The following is a 5201-nucleotide window of genomic DNA, read 5'->3' as shown; positions in this document are numbered from 1 at the left end:
CAGGAAAATGCAGTTAATATGAAGCTTTAGCTGACAGGCAAATTCACTGAAAGAGAAATTTTTTTTTTAGCAAAACCAGAACAGTGACGAAGGGGAAAGTGGCAACTTCCTGGTTTGTCCCAAGCACTACAGTTCTTTTGCTTCTCGCCGTCGTAGGCGTCACCAGCGCTGAGGGTTTGTGACGGCGCCAGCGGCAGGACACGCCGACCGGACCGCCCTGGAGCTCAGCAGGAGGTGGGTGTCGCGGACGGACTCGGCGTTTGCCCCGCGGCGCCGTGTGCCGGCGTGGCTTAGCGAGCGCGTGCTTTCTCGTGCTCCTGCAGGCGCTGAAGAGGAACCCGGCGACGCGGGAAGACGGCCGTTGGCGCACGTGGCGTTTTCCTCTGCCGAAGATGGGTTCGGTCCCTCGGCCCTCTGAAAGCTAAGTGGAGGCGCGAGGGCTGGGAAGGGGCCGGGAATGGCAGGGACGGGGGGTTTAGCTCTGCTAAGGGCAAGGGCCGTCCAGGAACCGCGCCCTTGGCGCGGGTCAAGGGCCCGGGGACCTTTACCGTGCGATGCCAGCGTGTGCCGGGCAGGGCAGCTCCAGCCTGCGTCTGCGTTGTGGTGTAGTTCGGGAAGCCTGCCTTGCGCCTGTCAGCCGATCCTATTTTAGCTCGCGGGAAAGGGATTGGGGAACCACCTGGTGGGAATGCGAGTAGAGCAGCCCTGGCGGAATCTGATGAGCAGAGGCCATTGTATAAATTGGACAAGGAAGGAAAGGCTGCGGGCAAAGCGCGGTGCTGCACCCGGCCGCCCCAACGCGGTGCCGCGGCGCGCCTCGGTGCTGCCGCCCTGTGGCGAAACTCGGGTACTGCAGCGCACGGCAAGGGGGGGGGCAGAGACGCCGATCGAGCCGCGGGGGTTCGCGGTCGGGTCTGTGCGTGCCGGTGTCCGTCCCCCCGACGGGGGTGAGGTCCCCATTGGTGTGCAAACGACACCCCTCCCTCGATGGCTCCTTAGGAGGGTTAATCCCAGTCCTCGTTCTTTTGGCAGCGGCGGGTCTGTGACCTCGCGGGAAGCCCAGGCTGCTGCACAGAGCTCGTCGGGAGCGGGAGCCGCGGAGGCGGGGGGCCTCGACGAGCCAGAGCTGCGGCAGACGGAGGGGGCGCGCGCGCTGCCCGGGGGCCGCGTCCGGCGGAGCCGAAGTGACCTGCGGCGGCAACGAGCGGGAGCCGCTCGGAGCTGGAGCGGCCGTTGGCCGCGCCTTCCCTGGGGAGGTGAGCGCGGGGAGCCCGGCCTCTCTCTCCCTCGGGGGTTAAACCCGCGCCCGTCCGTGCCCTTCCCGGGGGCAGCGGCGAGGCGGGGTCCCCCGGCTCTCCCGGGGCGGCCCCGCTGCCGGGGGGCGCGGGCGAGGTGGCGGCAGCGCCTCCTCGGTGCCGGGGGGCGGAGGGGAGAGAGACCTGCCGGCCGGAGCCGCGGGGCGCACGGCCCCTCGGGCAGGGCGCTCCCGGTCTCTGGGCCGCAGGCCGGGGGCGGCAGACGGGTTCAGGTGCTCTGGCCTGCTTTTTAGCCAGCGTGGCCTTCTCCGCGCCGTGAAGAAAATCCCGCGCGGTCGATTCCGCTCGCCGCTCGGGAGATGCCGCGTCTCTGGGGCCGTGGACTGGGGAAGAACGTTTGCGAGTTGGAGGGCGCTACAAGATATTCCGCGGGGAAGCCGGAGAAGAGGCAAATTGGCTGCCAGCGGAGTTGCGTTCCTTCGGTTTAGGACGTTCAGCTTGTCCTTCCAGAGAAGGAGCAGTCGTGGGTAGGGCCGAGAGAGGCTTTTAGGCGCGTGATCGGAATTGGAGCCAAATGGCACTCGACGTTGCCGCCGTGGGTCTTGGCTTTCAGTGGTTTCCCCGCGGCTGCCTGGTGTTTGGGAGCTCGGAGCGGGCATTTTTTTTCCCCCAAGGAGAGGCTGTGCTTGAAACAGAACTTGCTTGAAGAAGACAGACGAGGCGGGTGAGGATGCAGAACGGGCCAATCAGATCGCTCGGGAGGGCTGGAGGGGCGGAGCGCCGATAGGCGGGGAGAATGGCAATTGATGTGCGTAGGCAGCCAATGAGGTTGCCGGGGGGGCGGGCGTTGCGGTGTCCGTACTGCGCATGCCCAACTTGCGCAGTCCTCAGTCAGGTCCGACGCTGAGGCGGGCACCTGGGGGCGGAGCGCGGGAAGGAGCATCCAATAGGAGGACGGCGCGGCGGGGTGGAAAGCAGCCAATCAGAGCGCGCCGTCTCAATCCCGTTTGAACAGCTGCCTCCCTGGCAAACGCGTCCGTGGGGTCCCGGGGCGGGTAGCGGGAGTTAACGGGGAAACGGGGGTCGGGGCGAGGGAGGGGAGGCTGTGGAGCGCTCATTTTGGCCTCTCCGTCCCTTTTACCTCTCTCTCCCTCTCTCTGTGTCACCTTGTCTTGCTCCCTGTCCCTGTCTTTCTGTGATAAGCTGATCTGCTCTTTGCCCTTCTTTTTTTTTGTGGAATCACAGGCTCCTTCTGCTTGGAAAAGACACGTGCAATTTTAAATTTGGGTTTGAATTCTAGGCTTTTTTTTCCCCATTAGCCTGGGGATGCAGAGCGGGCCAATCAGATGGCGCGGGAGGGCTGGAGGAGCGGAGCGCTGGTTGGCTGCCTAGGCACGTCAGTTACCATTCTGTCTGCCTATCAGATTGCCAGAGGGGCGGGCGTCGAGGGTTGGGTACTGCGCATGCCCTAAAGCTCGAGCGCTGATAGGCGGAGAGATGCTGATTGGCGTGCCGCCCGCAGCCAATGATGTTGCCGAAGAGGCGGGCGTTGCGGTGTCCCTACTGCGCATGCCCCACTGGCGAGCGCTGATAGGCGGCGAGAGAGGTGATTGACGTGTCGCAGGGAGCCAACCGGGATGCGGCAAGGGGCGGGAGCTGCGGTCTCCCTAGTGCGCATGCCCAAACCGCGAGCGCTGATAGGTCCGCGGTGTCTCGGGGCCGGGGCCGGGGTGGGGGGGACCGGGAGCGAACGGGAACGGGGGTCGGGGCGGCTGCGGAGCGCTCGCTGCGGCCGGCGCCCGGGCATCGGGAGGCGGGCGGCTCAGGGCCGCCCTTCGTGAGGTTTCCCGGAGGCGGCAGAAGGGCGGAGGGGAAGGAGGCGACAGCCGGGGACCTCCCGCCGCGGGCGTGTCCGGGGCGCGGCGGCTGTCGGTTCCCGCGGAGCCCGGCGGGACGGCGGGGGAGCGCGAGGGGAACGGAGCGGCGAAAGAGGCGGCAGGTGAGTGCGGCAGCGGCGAGGGTGACCGTGCCGTTGGAACGGGGGGAGCGGGAGGGGCCGGCGCGGCACGGAGGCGTTCGGTTCCGGTTCCCCCCCCCCCAGCCCTTACGGCCGCGCTGGCGAAGCTGCTGGGAGGCGTGCGGTCCGGAGCCGCGTCTCCCTCCGGCGCAGCGCCCGTGCCCGGTGCGGCAGCCCCTCCGGGAGCGGCGCAGCCCCCGTCGGTCGCGGGGACGGTTACAAGCAGAGCTAAGGCGCGGTTGCGGGCGGGCTGGGTGGCGTGGCGCCGCTTCGGCGGGAGCTCGGGGCGAGCCCCGGCGGGTTCCGTGTCCTGCGGGCGCGGCTTTCGCGCCGCGGCTCTCTCTGTGCGCTTTTTTGTTTGGTCGCGTTTGTTTTTTGGGTTTTTTTTGGCGGGATTCCCGCGAAACGCGGCACGACCGCTCGCCCGGGGCTGCCGCGGCGGGTCTCAGTGGCGCCGTCCTGTGGGCAAAGCGCGGTACTGCACCCGGCCGCCCCAACGCGGTGCCGCGGCGCGCCTCGGTGCTGCCGCCCTGTGGCGAAACTCGGGTACTGCAGCGCACGGCAAGGGGGGGGGCAGAGACGCCGATCGAGCCGCGGGGGTTCGCGGTCGGGTCTGTGCGTGCCGGTGTCCGTCCCCCCCGACGGGGGTCAGGTCCCCATTTGTGTGAAAACGACATCCCTCCCTCGGTGCCTCCTTAAACGTTTAACGATGTAAATATTGCTCCTGCTAACGTTTTCGGCGCGGCTTCTTTCCTCAGTGGATCCTTCTGGCAGTCGGTGGCCCGCGGTTGCTCGGCAACAGCAGAAGCGGATTGAAGGGACCGGCCGCTGGAGGATGCTGAAGCCTCCCGGGTCAGCGATGGGAGCAGCTTTGCGTAAAGCGAGGGGTACGTGAAGCCGGGCGTGCGGTGCCGACCGCCCAGCAGGTAAGGGAAGCTAAAGCTTTACCTCCAGGGACTTCTGCCCAGAAAGCTGAAGAAATTGCTCTCGCGTGAGCTGTAGAGTTACGCAAAGAGAAGAAGATTAGTAGCTGCACTGATTCTAAGCAGGTTTCTTGAAGGGTGCGGGCCCTTGAAGCCGTTTGAAAAGAATAAAGTGTATTAACGGCACAAGGGAGGCAGATTAAACGTGATGCTCCGGTTGCTGGAAGCTGTGCTGTTGCTAGGAGAGTTGCCGTCACGCGTTGCAACGGGCCTCAGAAGGGAAACGCTGCTCAGGAAACTGGCCATAAATTGGCAGGCGCCGCTGTAAAACCAGCCACCGAAAGGACAGAGACCGGTACGGAAGCCGCGTCTCTGAGCCCAGGTGGCCGTGTCCTCCAGCCAACGTCAGGGAACTGTAACAAAGAGGATAAGCAATTAATAGGAGATTTATAGCCCGATCAGAATTAGGGTCCAAAGGAGCCGTCACCGGCGACGGGAGAGCAGCGGCGCCTCGCGGCGCGAGGAGCTGAAGCGCTCTGTCGAGATCGGACGAACAGGTAAGAGCGAATTTAGAAGCTCTGTGCGAACGAGGCAATGGGAAACGTGCCTAGAAAACCATCTTGATGGTGCACACGGGGTACAGACAAGAGCAGCCGGACGAGGGAAACGTACCAGGACGACGCTGGCAAAGGGAGTTCTCCGAGCTGCCTGGAAAAGGGGGGTGTCGATACCGGCCGGCACGAACGGCTCCCTTCTCGGGTCGGCCGGAAGCGTTGCCGTGCCGGGGGGCGGCTGCCGGCCTGCGGGCCGGGGCTGCGGCTGTTTGGGGCGCTGCCCCCGCTTTGTTTTCCTCGGGGAGCCCCCCCACGTTCGGGGGCTTGTGGGACGTGCACGTGCGAATGACACGGTGTTCCCAGCTGCTCTGTTCTCTGCCTTGTTTTTTCAGGTGCCTGTCCCTGTTTTCTCTTCCCGCTTTTGAAGAGAAGCTGCCGAGTCAGCGTACGC

This window comes from Columba livia, chromosome 14, assembly GCF_036013475.1.
Source record: "Columba livia isolate bColLiv1 breed racing homer chromosome 14, bColLiv1.pat.W.v2, whole genome shotgun sequence".
Lineage (NCBI taxonomy): Eukaryota > Metazoa > Chordata > Aves > Columbiformes > Columbidae > Columba > Columba livia.
The sequence above is the reverse complement of the archived record's forward strand: the minus strand, read 5'-3'. Positions refer to the sequence as shown.